This window comes from Pinus tabuliformis, chromosome 5_2, assembly GCF_031772625.1.
Source record: "Pinus tabuliformis cultivar Carrire ecotype Pingquan chromosome 5_2, CPIR1, whole genome shotgun sequence".
Taxonomy (NCBI): domain Eukaryota; kingdom Viridiplantae; phylum Streptophyta; class Pinopsida; order Pinales; family Pinaceae; genus Pinus; species Pinus tabuliformis.
Genome location: NC_142306.1, coordinates 157,133,519 through 157,150,882, shown reverse-complemented (window position 1 = coordinate 157,150,882; position 17,364 = coordinate 157,133,519). Strand labels below are relative to the sequence as shown.

Here is a 17,364-nt window from a genome sequence, read left to right as displayed (position 1 = left end):
TCTCCTTGGGATCTGCTTCAATATCCTGGATGAGCAGGAAGCAGAAGTTGGTGGCTTTGAGCACCGCTGAGGCAGAGTATATTGCTGCTAGCATGGCCACCTGTGAGGCAGTCTGGTTATGAAAGCTTTTTAGTGAGCTGTTTGGATTTACATTGGATACCACTGTGATCCTGTGTGATAACCAGAGTGGGGTTTGTTTACTAGAGAATCCCGTATTTCATGATCGCTCTAAGCATATTGATATCAAGTACCACTATATTCGAGATATGGGGCAGCGGGGAGCTATAAGGCTCCAACATATCGGTACAGATGAACAGGTTGCCGACATTTTGACAAAGCCCCTAGGAAAGGTCAAATTCTTGCCTTTTCGAGAACGACTTGGTGTCGTTCAGAGACCCTCTAACGAGGGTCAAGTATGATGTATTGAGCTCTGGGAGCTCCAGGGGGGCGCGGGGTACTTATTGGAGCCTGGTGGTGTACGTGTACAGGGTAAAAGAATCAAAACTTTCCCTGTGATACCTCGTGGCGACTATGTAGCAGGACAATTAGTTCTCCTGTGAGGTCTCGATGGTGTGTTCTCCATGACGACTATGTAGCAGGATGATTAGTTCTCCTGTGAGGTCTGGATGATGTGTTCTCCATGACGATTGTGTAACAGGATGATTAGTTCTCCTGTGAGGTCTGGATGATGTGTTCTCCATGATGATTGTGTAGCAAGATGATTAGTTCTCCTGTGAGGTCTGGATGATGTGTTCTCCATGACGACTATGTAGCAGGATGATTAGTTCTCCTGTGAGGACTGGATGATGTGTTCTCCATGGCGATTGTGGAACATGATGATTCGCTCTCCTGTGGGCTAGGATGATTAGTTCTCGGTGGCATCCACTGGATAGGATGATTAGTTCTCTTGTCAAGGCATCCTACCCATGCAGTCTGGGACTCATGGGAAGTACCTCTCATTTGATCAATGAGCAGGGAAATGAGGATAGGGACCATAGTAGTACCGATGGATGCATCGCTGTATCTACCGTACTCCCTATGCTAGGATGACTTTCATTGATCTGGGACCAGTGGTAGGAGTTGTATCCACTATGATACTTGACGTCGGGTCGGTTGAGGACTGTTCTGGGACCAGTGGTACATGCTCTGAGATTGACTTCGAGTCAGTAGAATATTGGTCTGGGACCAGTGGTAGGAGTTGTACCCACTATGACACTGACTTCGGGTTAGTTGAGGACTGGTATGGGACCGGTGGAACATACTCTGAGACTGACTTCGAGTCAGTAGAGTACTGGTCTGGGACCAGTGGTAGGAGTTGTACCTACTATGATGCTGACTTCGGGTCGGTTGAGGACTGATCTGGGACTAGTGTTACACACTCTAACACTGACTTCAGACCAATGGAGAATGGTACGACACATTCTCGATCACTTCTTCTTCTTCATGGTTCAACAAAGCTAAGCAGAGTAGAGCAGAGCCAGTAGAGCTGAGCAGAGTAGAGCAGAGCAAAGCTGAGCAAGCCAGTAGAGCTGAGCAGGGCAGAGCAGAGCCAGCAGAGTTGAGCAGAGCTTGCAGAGTTGAGCAGAGCAGTGCAGGGCACTGATGGCAGAGATAGTATAGTCGGACATATGGATCATCGGATGGAGTTCTCCCTAGTTGAGAGGGAGTGTTAAAATTGGTAATTAGGGCCAAACTCCATGTGGGTCATCTTATCTATGGCAGCTGATATTTTTATTGGATCCCTCTCATCGAGAGGTGTAGGATTGATCTAAAGATCATCCAATTCCAATAAGTATTCATGGAGTTATGAATTTATTTGGGTTATAAGACTAATTGTCAAGTCGGCCAGCAACTTATGTAGGCTCAAGAAGCCCAAAGGTCATGTCTATTCAACCTCTATGTTTTAGTATAAATATAGAGGAATTGAAGTCATTTTGCAACACACATACACTCTTAAGGTGATCTCCTCCTCCCCACGTCTTTGGGTTTTGGTGAAGGAGAGACACTAAAAGTGTACGCTGGTCTTGTATGGTGCCCTAGCCGCAAAGCCACAGATGAAGCCCTAGCTGCAGTATGATGATCCTAGCAGCAAATATGGAGACCCTAATATGTTGTGTAAGAAGCCTTATACAGTCAACTGATACGCTGTCCAAGAGGCACTTATACGCTGTCATACGCTGCCTGTAGAAGCCTAAACACAGATCAATAGAGAGCTGTTCACGCAGCAGGAAGGAGACATGTTCATGCATCGAAGGAGACATGTTCATGCATCGAAGGAGACATGTTCACGCAGCAAAGGGAAGACATCATACGCTGTAACAAAGACTCTCTAAACGCAGTGTATACGCAACAATATATATGCATAGCGTGGAGCACTTATACGCTGTCCAACATAAAGGGTAGCCGCAGTAAAATAAAGGAAGCCGCAGTCATAAAGGGTAGCCGCAGTGATATAAAGGAAGGTGCAGTCAAAACTTGGCATGTATGTGAGCAGATCCGCACTGCAGGAAGAATGATGCTGATCTCAGGTGAGTATAGGTTCTTGATGTCAAGGTGCAGGTTCAGTATGTCTCGGTTAAACATCACTTCAGACCTACCTTCTAAACAGCCTAAGCACATGGATATAAATGTATATGGGTACTCTCTCAACAGAATGCTCTAACATTGTCTCAGCTAAATGGAGATCACGTTAAGTGATTACCTCAGTCTTGCATACATATATGACTATCTTGGCATAATAGTCATAATGATGAACAACAGCGATAGAATGGCATACCTGTAGCAGCCCTATCACAATGAACAACAGTGATAGAACTATGATGGTTAAGAGATCCTTGGTATGCCTGTAAAAGGACTCAACATAATGGAAAGAATAAGGATGAATAGTCTCAGATCATAATGATAGACGCAGCATCATGGGCATGTCAGTAAAGGGTAGCACGATGATGAATGAGACAGCATGATGCAGCATGATGGTGCTACACGGTAAGGTGCAACAAATGGACAAGATTGAACACTAAGATAGGTGAAGGAGTCACCTCAGAGAATCGGTTGAAGCAATATGTCTTCAACTGATCTCATGCGATATCAAAAGTCAAGTATGGACTTCTATTGTAAATGTACTATCTCTCTCACTTTCTCTGCTGAACTATGAAGAACATAAAAGAAGAATTGATCAAGGGTTTCCCCACATTGGGGTTTGTCCCTGGCTGGTGCCACATCTTGTGTCCTCTTGTCTTGGCTTGTCTTCTGCGATTTATATTTATGTTCTATCTGCAGTATTATTTTAAGCTGATGTGATTGCTAATTGTGAAAATTTAAATAAATTGCTTTAGCATAGAACATACCTAAAATTAACACATGACTAATGCCACCCTCCCTACTTCGGGATCTAGACATCAACACATAGGCTGGCTAGATGTCTTCCCAAGCATCTTATTCCCACAAGATGCTTCATCTCTCCTTATCAACTAAATTAGATATACATCCAACACTCCAAGCATGCTTCAAACATTCAATCTTTTTATGGAGAGATCTTGCACAATCACAACTTCGATCAATAATAACCTTCAAGTATATATACAAGTAAACACAAAACTTCGGGGTCCTTAATCATTTTGATGCTATTTTATATCATTATCAAGTTATCCGAATACAACTTGTCAGAAGTTTTCTTCTTCTTTCACTTCTTTAGTAGCACCAAATCCAACCACAATACTTTTCAAATCTTTTGTTTGCAAATCCATCTGTAGTACTTTCATTCATTATTTAGTTTCATTCTTTCTTCAAGGTATTCACTATGGCTGTCATAATATGCCCTCCCTCGTATCTAGTAAGATATACCCTTTCTTTTATCCAAGCTCCCTCTCAACTTGGGGAGATCAACTTCCTTCCTTCTTTTATAGCATTGGAGAAGCTTCAACCTTTCAAGGCTTCATTCTTTCTCGTGGCATCGAGGTCATCTTGATCATCATCATTCTTATAGCTTCCTTTATTTTGCTCATCATTATTATCATCTTCAATTATGAACATCTTCAACAACTTGATGATTATGTACCTGCAAAACTTTAATAGAAAGTACAACCATATACAAATATATAGAAGCATGAAGTCAACTATATCAAAATCAAGTTATTACAATGGAAGCATCAAAACATTCAAACTTTAGGCATCAAATACCTAAACGGAGTTAGGTTCATATTCAACAAGTGTTACATCTTTTTATATTCTAGACTTCAACAATTTGCTAGGGTTTTGTCACAAACCCTAAACTTTGTTTCCGAGACATAAAGCCTCAGATATCAGCAATTCAATCAAGATATCAATCCAATCATAGTACTATACATGTAAGGTTTCAACAATATGCTCTTAGACATATATGTCAAATTCTACTAGGGTTTGTTGCAAACCCTAGAAAATTTCATCAAAAGTAAATCATATTAATGATCGAAAAACAATATACTTCTAGGGTTTCATTATCATGCCCTAGAATATCATTCTTTACTAGGGTTTTGTTATATATCGTAGATTTCATCAATAATCAAGATAGCATACTAGCGTTTCATCTCTAGGGTTTCATTCCTTATATTGAATTCTTTCTATGTTGTAAACCTTAGATGCAAACATCAAATTTGAAAATTAGATAACAATTTTGACCAAGCTATGGTTTCGATCATATGAAAGAATATACACACATGTTTTCATTCCTAGGATCTTACTATAACTATTACAAGGGTTTTGTTCATAAACCCTAATTCATCAAACCTTAAAAATCTAGGGTTTCAATATATAACCTAGACATTAACAACAAATCCTAAAGGACTAGGGTTTTTTGTTGAATAAAGTGTAACTAGGTTCAGTTTTCATGACATTGTAATTATGATTTTTGTAAACAAGAAAATGAATTTGTTATTATGCCTTGCTGCATAGGTTTCATGAGCAAGAGGTTTATTTTATAGATGGCTCCCATTGAGAGCCTTAGGATTTATATTTAAAGGTCAAAGAGTCAAAGTCATGAATAAAGAGCTCTTCTTGAGCACGTGTATTGTATTCAAGTCTATAGAAAAGTCTAAATGCCCTCCAAAGACAAGCATCATCACTCTTGATGAAGTCGGCCTCCAAACAAGATAAATCACAGTCATGTTGGCTCAAAAGGAAGTCACATCGGTTCCCTCACTTATGTTGGCTTATATAGAAGACTAACTACTATATATAGGCGTGGAAAGTATCCGCATTACAGGCAAACATAATCTCGGATGTCTCTGAAGTTTCGGTGGTGATTACAGTGAGTAATCACAGTCTCAAGATCTCGCAAATCTCTGAAATCTCTGTTCTTCGGATGGGTACTATCAAGATGAATGTTCTCGGTCTCCTCACTGCCTTAAGGAATATAATCTCGGCCTCCTCCCTGTCTCAGTGATCATATAAGCAACACTACAGTCTCGACATATTTGAAAAGAGGAGAATCATGAAGTGACACTCTCTCGACTTACTGTCTAGATGAAGTTAGAGTCTTGGTAGAATTAAGATGAGAAGGTTTCATAGTAACACACTTTGTCTCGAAGGTGCAACCATGATTTTAGCATAGATATGGTCTCAATCTTAATGGAGACACAGTCACACGGTTATGATCTCAGTGAAGGTGCAACAATAGTGTTGCAGCAGTAATGAAGATCTCGGTGGTGCAGTAATGGCCTTAGTATTATCTCAGCAGTAAGAAGAGGATTGATGTCTTGGTCTTGGAGTGGCATAATAGGTCAAGGGTCATGGTCTTGGTATTCGTCAATTGGAATCTCTATAAGAAGATTTTTGTGCGGGTTTTCTTCTCCAAGAGGGAGAGCTTTTGGCCCTGGCAGAAAGCCAACATCGTGTGTTCTTGTCTCTTTGTTTTTGGTAGCTATTTGATGAACTAAGAAGACTCTCTCTAAAAATAATAAGGGAAGATTGTGTTAAGAAGTAAAGTTAAATAACTCACAAATAGTTATCATGCAAAAAGAATCTCATTAACTCTAACTACCCTAGATTCTTCAACATGGTATTAGAGCTAAGGTGCTGAAGTCAAAGAAAGGGCAACAAAACGAGACTTTCAAGGATCAACTTCAAGAAGGGCATCATAGCAAGTTGAAGGGCGTTGTCAAAATTGGAGGGTCAGTCTACATCAGCAAGGGTTTTTGTCTATGCAGGCAAGGAGACAATCTACAACAACAAGGTCTTTTGTCTCCTCAGTAATCATCAAAAGGCCACCAAGACACTCATCAAGCTGTCTACAAAGCAATGAAGCTCAAAGGACCTCAAAATCAAAGACTACATCATTTGGAAGAAGGTCAAAGTCCTAGAAGCAGTGTTGATCTAAACTACAAAAGAAGGCAAATTGAAGGCAATAAGGCATGGAACATCTTCAAAGGATCATCTCCTTGCCCTAAAAGAAGGTCATCCAAGAAGAAGTACTAATACATCTTCTTCAATCATCATCAAAGTGATCAAGGTGAAGATTTAATCTTCACATGTCAAGTAAGTATCTTTTCATTCTATAATCAATTTGATAAAATGACTTAATGATTGTAAGGAGTTCTATAGGTTGGATGGGTCATCAAGATTCCTTGCATGAAGAAGAAGGATAGACAAAGTCCTCTAAGTAGCTGAAGTCATTGAACATATCAAAAGGTCTCCTCTAAATTCATGGAAAGGGATACTTATGAAAGATCCCCTCAAACAACAATATTGGTGACATCAAAGAGATGTATACGATAAACTCATTCTTTGAAGGTGCAATGAAGAAGGTCACATGAAATCTGATCTACATGAAAGTAAAGGGCATCAAAGGATGTAGGATATCTTCATAAGGTCCGATCTACAAGATCTAGGAAGGAAGATAACCATCATTGATTCATGATGCACTAACAATCAAGGTAACAAATATCCATGGGATAAGAAAGTTACCTCATTTGACAACTTATGATCTCTATGCTAAATAGAGAAAGACAAGTTGATGGCAAAAGTATTGAAGGATAAAAGAACTCAAACATGTGCAGAAAGGAAAGGCAAGTTTGGTACTCAAATAAGACATAATATTATAGCTAAGATTCAATGCTATAGAAAGATTATGGAAAGAAGCTCATATCACTGGAAAGATGGAGGAAGCTGAAGAAAAAAGGCCAAGGAAAGAGGGAGTAAAAAGTATCTACTATGACTAAGATGGTGTCCCTCACAAAAGGGTCCTATTATAAGCTGCTAAATCTTGTGTTATAGGTATGACCAAGATAATAAGATGCATTGTGGCACCATGAAAGCATTAGAAACAAGAACTCGTGACATCACCATGGGAATCATGAAGGACAAAATCCATGGCAATCAAACATGAAGGATATAGCTCTTGGGAACCTCATTGGACATGGAAGGAAAGAAAGAAGTCATCTAGGACAAGGCTCATCATACATCAAGTCAGAAAGGAAACATCTACTAGATGGGGACATACAAGATCCTCAAGATTCTCTAATGGAATCCTCATCAGAGTGTTCACTAATCTAGAGAGGAAGCAAGTGTTTCTTTTGAAACTCCAACTTGTGGAATTCGTGAATGATGTTATGGTGACATAAGAGGAGAATCAAATCAAGTGGTTGAAGACATTGAGTCAAGGACGCTGCTGAAGGAAGCCTCGATGACCTAAAGATGAAATAAGGTATGTATGCTTGTGTTTAAATTTATAATGTCATGTCGTATGGTTGCAGGTAACATGGATCATTACTTCTAGCTTAAGAAGCATGATCAAGAGAAACAAGATCTCCTCCTCTGAAAGGATGCAGGAAGGCATAAGACACACTAGATGAAATCAACATAATATGACTACAATTAAGAAACTCTGATTGAAAGCACCTGGGAATGGAATGTGTGGAGAAGGAAGAGATCGTGAGATAAGCAACCCTGATGAAGGTGATCAACATCCAAAAGACCAAGAAGACTTAACTAGGAAATCTCTCGGAAAGATATGAAGACTCTGATGGAAAAGATGAAGACCCTTGACAATGGATATCTTTGGGAGATGTGTCAACATGTATGCAGGATGTTGATACCTACCGAAAGACGTCATGATGAATAGACATCTCATAAGGTATGATTTGACTTAATATTATGTTTTGATTTCTTGAATAATAGTTGGATAAGTTCATGCAGGGCTACTCGAACAAGAGCACAAATAGCATTCATGTGGTGGATAGAAGAAGCATGATGAGAAAGAAGTAGTCATATGACAAAGGTTCCAGATATGAAGAAGGCCACTTTCCATGAAGAAAGGAATGACATGACGAACTAAGGAGGAAAGTGATTGATGGTTGTTGCCCTACAAGGAAGAAGCTCAACTGAATTTCATGACATCAAGAAGAGAAGTTGATCAAGCAACTGAAGGACCCACGAAGAAGAAGTTGCTGATGTATAGAAGAGTCCCTAGCTAAGAGGGAGCTTTGAAAAGTTCCTGATTAAAAGGGAGCTTGGGCAAGTTCCTGGTCAGAGGGAGCTTGGGCATATCTTCCCCAGTTGAGAGGGAGAGATAGACACAACATTCTTGTCTTCACTTTGGAAGAAAGAATGGAGGATTGGGTAATCATCTGGCATCTGATGCTCTTTGAGAATGTGTAGGGCATCCAAGACAAGAGTAGGCAAGATGACCAACATTCTTTGAGGGCTGGGAACCCAAATCCCTGGGATAATGTTGCCCCAACAAATCTCACTCCAATGGTTGCGCAGCCTATGCACTGCTGTTACTCTCCCTGTTCTGCGCTGCTGTTACTCTCCCTGCTCTGCGTTGCTGCTACTCTCCCTGCTGCTGGAACTCAACCTCCTTGCTGCTATTTTCCTGTTGCTATAACTCGACCCTCCTGTTGCTCCTTTCCCTGCGGCTGTAACTCGGCCTCCTTGCTGTTACTTCGCCTGCTATTGGAACTCGATTGCAACTGTTGTAACTTGTCTCCCTACTGATGGAACTCGACTATAGCTTTCTGTAACTCATCTCCCTATTGTTGCTACGAACTGAGATGAAGAAGAACTCCCTTCTAGGGCTGACACTCGAAGTACATTGAAGCAAGGATTGAGATCTCTGCTCGGAGACACTCGTGTGCTAAACAACATAGTAACTCGACTAAGCAGATCGAGAAACTAAGATTGAGTTCAATATGTCAAAAGATGATGAAATGAGGAGAGCTGTCTTCAATATATATATTTCGTGGAGCACTTTTCCCTCCATCGTGGGTCCCTCACTCAACCATCGATTTCCCCTCCATGGAAATAGAACTAGGGAATGTGTATTCTAAATGCAACCAAAAGATGGGTATCTGATACTCGTAATCGACTCAGGGTATGTGGATCCCTCTTGTCCCTGCCAATCATCTCTCCTGGTTCTGCCATCCACCCTCTCGATAATGTGCCAATATAAGGTCTGGAGCCCGGACACATGCTAGTAAACTACCTCAACTGTACTTGGTATCCTCTGCTCATGCATGGTCCCGACATGCCGTGAGAAAAGAGTGACACGTCTCCCTCGTGACTAGCTCCCTAGACGTAGGTTTGGTGATAAACGATATGCCACCCCTGCAGAGGATCACCTCATCTCCAAACCTGTCACTGTCAACTAGTGCACCAACTCAATGCCACTGCTAAAAAGTCTCCCCCATAGTGCGCTGAGTGTCACCCAAATATCTCGGGTGAGCTCCTCGTCCCCCGTTGCTCATGCCCAGAGTGCAGAAAGTCTACAACAAAATCAACTGCGCTCGTGAGGGATGTAGAAGAGTGTCAGGCGTGTGAGTCCCCGCGGATACAATCAAGTACCGCTCATCTGTGTCCTCGTCGATCTTGGGTGAACTATGCCCAAAGGTATGCTTGTGTTTGTGTCCAAGGGTCTCCCTGGAGCCAACACTCCAAGACCTCGCTGTGCAACACTACACACCCCTGCATACTACCGATCATCCCAGTACTCCTGGACATGCCATTGTACACTGCGACCTACCCTTGTACATTGCGACCTACCCTTGTACACTGCTAGATACTCTTGGCTATGACTATGCCATCCTTTACCGTCCTGTGTCCCGCCTGTGTCACTGTACCTGTCACTCCCCGCATGTACTCAATGCGATGTGAGGCACTCCCACTCCACAACGTAGTCCAACATACTATGACACACCCCCATGCATCTCCATGCCCATTTGCAGACCACTACTCCACGCTAGATGCTCCTACCCGTCCCTAAATGAGATGGCCTAAAGCTATGTCCATATGCATCGGCTCGCATCCAACCCGTATCATCACCTCCACTGTCGCATCACCATGCTCTTCGATGAGGGGACCTCCCCTCCAAGTCCTCCCTAAGGGACCAAAGAATTGAATCTCCCCAGGTGTCAACAGCGATGCAACCACTGCTTTGCTCCTCTGTATCCCACACAAATGCGAAGAATCCCCAACTCCATACAAGGGACTGTCTGGTGGCTTGCCAATGCCACCACCTCCGACAAACTCCTGCTAGAGTATGCTGATCACCTAATGGTCCCGTGTACAAATGCCATACCAAGACAACCAAAAGACTTTGTCCATAAACTGGTTGGCCACTGGTGCCGACCGAGACTCCCCTAGCGAATGTACACGCTCAACTGCTATGTCAACTGTACCATCCAGGTTGTAGTCAATCGACATACCTAGGAAATGACAGGTAGTCCCACTGAGAACCCAATGCTAGTCTGTGCTGTCGGTATCCCCAGTGCCTGGAAGCTCCCGCTGAGCTACACCCAAGTCCACCACCATCTCCATAGCCCACTCCACGGGATACCAACTTAGAATCTCTCGCCATCCAACCCCAAGAAAGGGATCGAATGCACAGAGTCCTGCACATAGAACAACCCCAGCATGTGGGTGCTACACCCTGTGCAACTCAGGTCGTTTCATCTCGTTATCGTGGTCAATACATGAAATCTGACTAGGTAGCTCTGTCTCTCTTTGTCCAATGGGCCAAGGTAACCTAACAGTGTTATCAACCCCGTATATGTATGCCCAAAGAGGGCTGCTCTTGTGCCCCAACGTGCACTCTAGCTGCACCAGTAGGGAATTCAACTGCTCCCCAACGTGAGTCAATTTGGCTGTGTACTCAGCACAAACCGCTCTCATGCCCTCCAGCGCCTCGTTTTGCTGCAAAATAGCCTCATGCACTAATGCGACCTTCCTTTGTAATGCTAGAAGGTCGGCTTGAAATTGGTGGAATTGCCGTGGGTATCTATAACTTGTAAACTCGGTCACAACTCCAGATACCTCAGCAACTGTTGGCATCTTGTCCATGGGTGGCACCCCCTCAACAAATGGCTCTATGTGTGTAGGCTCTATCCTCTCCACCAAGGTGTCAACTGGGGCTATCAAATAGGTCTCTAATAAAGGTGATTCCTACGCCACATCGGGTATATCGATGTGCTCCTCACCATCTTGTGGGCTCTCAACATCATGCTCAGCCTCCTCCTCAGGCTCTTGATATCTAAAGCCAAGTCTCCACCAACAAAAGTCCCCCCGCTCTCACCCTCTAACCGTCTTCGTCCTGCCTGCTCCTTTTTAGGAGATTTGGTGCCCTAATCTAGTCGGCTTTCCCCACATGATGTAGATGGCTGCACCCCCACGACCTGCTCACCTCTAACGTCTCCATTGTAAGGGTGAGGATGGGTTTGGTTTATCACCCTCCTCAACTGGGCCAACCTCTCATCTATGAAAATTCCTACACTCAAGGAACCCCTACTACAGCAAACCTGAATCTACTTCACCTACTTGATTTTTAAATTACATTCACCAGGTTATTCTTCTGAATATTGAAGCAAATTACTTTCGCAACCTACACTAATTAAATATTTGATCTCATGAAACAGAAAACAGAGAAAAGAACAAGATACATAGGACACGCTAGTCCCTGGAAAAACCCAATGCGAAAAAATCGGTGCAGCAGTTTTGAGGGTTTATTATTATGTAGGAGAAATATCAGAATACAACTCTAGGATGCTCATCTAGCAATCCTTTATACAGAAGACACTGGCGGAAAATCTGAGTGAGTTTTACCTCACTTCACCCGGCAGAATTCTGGCTTATCCGACACAAGACTGGCTAACCCCGACTATTTCTGCATTGGCCCGACGTAGGCCCTACGTCAGCCTTTCAGGCTCTGCTTCAGCCTCGCATCACCTTCTTTGCCCTCTACGTTAGCTCTCCCTGCTATTTCGGCAGTTCCTGACAGTTTCAGCTGTTCCTACAGTTCTAGATTCTGCGTGACAGGCAACTTTTCTGTGTCAGCTCTCCCGGCTACTACGCTGCCTCTGCGTCAGCTCTCCTGGCAGTTCCCGATAGTTTCGACTGCTCCGACAGTTCTGGATTCTACGTGACAGACAACTTTTCTGCGTCAGCGCTCCTGGCTACTGTGCTACCTTTGTGCAAGCCATCTCTGCCTCTTTGTTAGTATTCTCCAGAAAGTCCTCCCGAATTCTCACCGCCCCTTTGCTACTGAATGATCACTTAGTTCTAATTTCTCAGCTTCCTAGCCCCAGAAATCGAACTCCAGATCAATCCTCTGTTTGTGTGTGTTTACAAATTAACCCCAAACTTACCATTTATACTTTTCCTGTTGAGTCTTCAACGACCGAGATTAAGTTTCTAATCAATGGCTAAGATTAAAGCATGACTTGATCCGCCTTCTAGATCATTCTCACCCATATTTTGATTAATACCATTAATATTTTAATTTACCTAAGTTTAGACTTAGGAACTCTATAAAAAAATATTAATTATTTTAATAAAATACAATCCGGGTGGAATTTCACCAAACGCTTTCTGGGTTATTTAGAACTCATGTGCCTTAGCCTCTCCACCAATTTTCAAGGCTAGAGCACTTCCGATGCTACCAAAAACTAACATCATCATCCCAATGAATTCTACCCTAGAATTTCTACATGCTGGATTTCCCTTGAGCCATGGGTTTGTCTCCGGTTTCACCCATCACTATGCACTCATACCCAAAGCTTCCATGATCTTCTAGCTAATTTCCCACAGCTGGGCCGAGATCATGCTCTAATACCAATGTAATGTTCCAAACTAGGGAAAAATAGTGTTATGCAAAGCGAACAATAAGAACACCATAAAATTAAATCAGACCATCAGACCACAAAATTGGCAACCAAACTGCGTTGTCTACTCATTTTATTAAATGGGAAGAGGTGTACAACAAGGTGCTGGAATGTGTGCACCTGGGCTTGCTCTAGGCAAGCTAGCAAAAGCCCAAAATGAACAATGGAACACCCTTCTCAAATCTGCTGGTAATCCGGCCCAAGAGTTGCGCTGTTACTTCCTAGAAAGGTGTTGCTCCCTGAAATGATCTGCTTTTAGAGCCTTCCCTGTTGCTCAGAAAATTTTGGGAAATTAATCCCAGCCTCTACACAAGAAACCCAGAATAACCCACGAAGGAATTGGCCAAATGTTGACCTCGAAATTTTGGCCCAAATTTCCTTTAGCGTCTCTAGCTGTTGGCTGAGTTGGGACCCCTGTTTGACCCCTCATATCTGCTCAAAAAATTCTATAAAATTAGGAGCGTACTCTTTGCCAAAAACCCAGAAAAACCCAGAAAGGGTTTCCTTTGGTTCCAACCTTCAAAAATTGACCCTTCACAGCTTGGCCCTCCTCCAAATACAAATTTTGTTGATTTCACTGATCTTGTCAATCTATGCACTCCCAACTCCAACAATTCTCTTCAAATGGCCCCCCAAATGATCTCCCAACTCCTCAGCTCCAAATCCCCGGAAATATGTTGCCCCAACAAATCTCACTCCAATGGTTGTGTAGGTCCTGCGTTGTTGTTACTCTCCCTCTTCTGCGCTACTGTTACTCTCCCTGCTCTGCACTGCTGCTAATCTCCCTGTTGCTGGAACTCAGCCTCCTTGCTGCTATTTTCCTGCTACTGTAACTCGGCCCTCTTGCTGCTATTTTCCTGCTACTGTAACTCGGCCCTCCTGCTGCTTCTTTCCCTGTGGCTGTAACTCGACTTCCTTGCTGTTACTTCCCCTGCTATTGGAACTCGACTATAGCTGCTATAACTTGTCTCCCTTCTGTTGGAAATTGTCTATAGCTTGCTGTGACTCGTCTCCCTGCTGCTACTACGAACTGAGATGAAGAAGAACTCCCTCCTAGGGCTGGCACTCGAAGTCCACCGAAGTAAGGGTTGAGATCTCTGCTTGGAGACACTCGTGTGCTAAACAACACAGTAACCTGGATAAGCAGCTCGGGCAACTAAGATCGAGTTCAATATGTCAAAAGATGATGAAATGAGGCGCTGTCTTCCTTATATAGATTTCGTGGAGCACTTTTCCCTCCATCGTGTGCCCCTCACTCAACCATCGATTTCCCCTCCATGCAAATAGAACTAGGAAATGTGTATTCTCCTAGTGTGGGTGCTCCCCACGTATAACTTAACCACACTAAAATAACTTCTACTAAGTCTAGCTTCCTAATAAAATCGAATGGGCCCCATCACCTCCAAAATTGGCCTCAAAATGTAGAGGTTAATCTTTTTCCAAAAAAAAAACTAGTAAGGGACATTACAAACAACCCTAAGAAGACTCAGGTTTCATAATCAATATTGACATACCCTTGACATCAAGAGGCTAGGGTTTTTTAGTGAACCCTAAAGGATAGGGTTTCACAAGAATGATCAAATGACAAGAGATAGTATAACGAGGGTAGATTCAATCTAATGATTAATCACCCTAACAAGAATCTTTATGATTCAAAATCCTAGACATAATGATGTTAGTAATGTAAAGCAAATTTTAAATGAAGAATGATCATATCCTTTTGATGCAAAACTTTATACATACCTAGAGTTTCTCTTACAAACCTTGCATGGTTATTTATTGAAGGACTCCCTCTGAAACTTCTTATAAGTCTTCTTTTGGATACTCCTTGTGAATCCAATCATTACTTTTTGCAAGTTTTCCTGCAATAATTTTCTTGACAAACACTATCAAAAGTATGCAAGTACAAGACTATGATCTTGGTTCCTAGAATTTCAAGTACAAAACCTAGACATTATTCCATTTCATTCTTGCCATGAATTGACATATAACTTGAACTACTTATAAATCCTAGACACTATAAGATAGGGTTTCTGAATGAGGTTTTTCAAGTGTATTATTCTCATTCCCTATATATAATATTGCAAATCCTAGGATCATATAAACAACTAAATCCTAAGACATTAACCTTTTAACAAATGAACCATGATATACATACCTCAAGAATTACTTACCTTTGTCTTCCATTGAATTTGTTGTCCTTCTTGCAAACTGAAGGTATAGGAGAGAAATAATACTTACCTTTCTTTTGATAAGATCCTCAAAGCTTCTTCCATAAGTGCAAGATAAACAAGTTCTTTATTGTTGTAGACTTCTTCCTTCCTTGAGACTAAGATTGTTTTTTCTTTACGGTTCCTTCAATTTGAAATGATTGAAGCTTTGTAACGGACCCACAACTCCACAAGTTTTTGTCTTCTATGCCACTCCACAGATCTGTGAATTAAACAAGGTGATTATAGCTTGATGATAATCCTCCAAGATAGGCTTAGAGCACTTCCACGTAATTCAGTCTATGATTTATGTACACAGGTCTATAGTATGGGTCTTCAGCCCTTTTACGAGACGACAGTGGATAAGTTCTAATCCCTCTAAACAATGTATTTGAGTTCAGAACTTTTCGGCTCCCTTTCCAAGTGATTGAAGCTTCAAATCAAGCTTTTTGAAATATACCTATGCCCAAAACTTAGTAGGAGACTCAATTCCTCTTGTAGCAATGCTATCAGCCCTCCAACCATTTTGATCCTTTTTTATAATCAATAGATCCCCTTGTTGGCTTTACAAGGTTTCTTTTAATCCTCAAAAATGAGATTCGGTTACCCATCAATATACACAGTGTTTTGAAGTTCGAATCACAGAATTATCAAAGCTCTTGGCAATAATTTCAGACCTCGTTCCTTATGCATAGTACTTCGCTCCTCTTAACAAATTGCTCAGCCTTGAATGGGCTGCTAGACTAGCCCTTCAATGCTCCAGAACAAGGCTTATATGCTCTTTAACAAAACTTGCTCTTACTGTAAATACCTGCGGCCTAATCACTGTAACTAGGGCTTGAGATTTTGTTCTAAGGAGCTCGACCTTATGAGAATGACTTCTTTTGTTTGACTTGAAGTTCTTGTGATCTTCTAACTGCCCAAATGCCAATGAACCAAGCTCTAATACCATGTTGAGTAATCAATGCTTATAGTAATTAGGGTTTGATTCCTCTTTCTTGATAATTACTTGTGAGTTATGTTGGCTTATTTTACTTCTTTATTACTTTATCTTTCATCAAGCAATTACCAAATTAAATCTATATGAAGACCACAAGAACAAGAGACACAAGATGTAGGCACTCAGCTAGGGCAAAACCCCTCCAAGGGAAAACCCAGTCCAACTCTTCCATTTGTTGATTTGGGGTAGCATCGGATGTGCTCTAACCATGAAAATTGGTGGAGGATAAAGCACATGAGAACTCCAAGACTCAGAAATGGTTTGGGCAAATTCTGGCTGGTTTGGGAGATATTAAAATAATTAATATTTTTAATGGAGTTCCTAAGTCTAAACCTAGGAAAAATAAAATATTAATGGGTATTAATATAAAACTGGGTTAGAAGGTTCCAAAAGTCATAGATCAAGCCAAATCTAATCTAGCCGTTGATTAGAGATTTAATCTCGGCCGTTGAAAGATCAACAGGAAAAGTATAAGAAGAGGCTTGGGGGTCAGTTGGAGAATTTACTGAGGGAGACTAGTCAGTTCGATTTCTGGAGCGAGGTTAGCTGAGAAATTCGAACTAGTGGTCTGGAGAGTAGCAGGAGGCAACAAGTACGAAACAAAGAGTCGGGAATAGCACTGGGGAACAATACAGAGGTTGGAGAGGCAGACGCAGAGCCTCTCAAGCAGACGTAGAGGCTGCAGACTGCACAGTCACTGGAGGGCTTGCGTGGGTGACGCAAAGAGGCCCAGCGCTGACGTAGAGAGGCAGGGGCTGACGTAGAGGGTTTGGGAGCTATGCAGAGGTCAGCCAGTGTTAAGTTTAGGTATGTTCTATGCTTAGAGCAATTTATTTCAATTTTCATAGTTAGCTCAATATCTTTTCCAGATTAGCAATCACATCAGCATTAAAGTAAACTGCAAATAGAACATAAACATAAATCGCAGAGGACAAGCCAAGACAAGAGGACACAAGATGTGGCACTAGCCAGGGACAAACCCCAATTGGGGAAACCCTTGATCAATTCTTCTTATATGTTCTTCAAT

General features: G+C 42.0%; 1 protein-coding gene across 2 annotated transcripts in view; it reads left to right on the top strand.

Moving 5' to 3' along the window:
* LOC149157997 (Protein kinase superfamily protein) overlaps positions 1-17,364 on the top strand; it is a 349,830-nt gene that overhangs the window by 133,980 nt on the left and 198,486 nt on the right. The gene's annotated exons all lie outside the window — the stretch shown is intronic.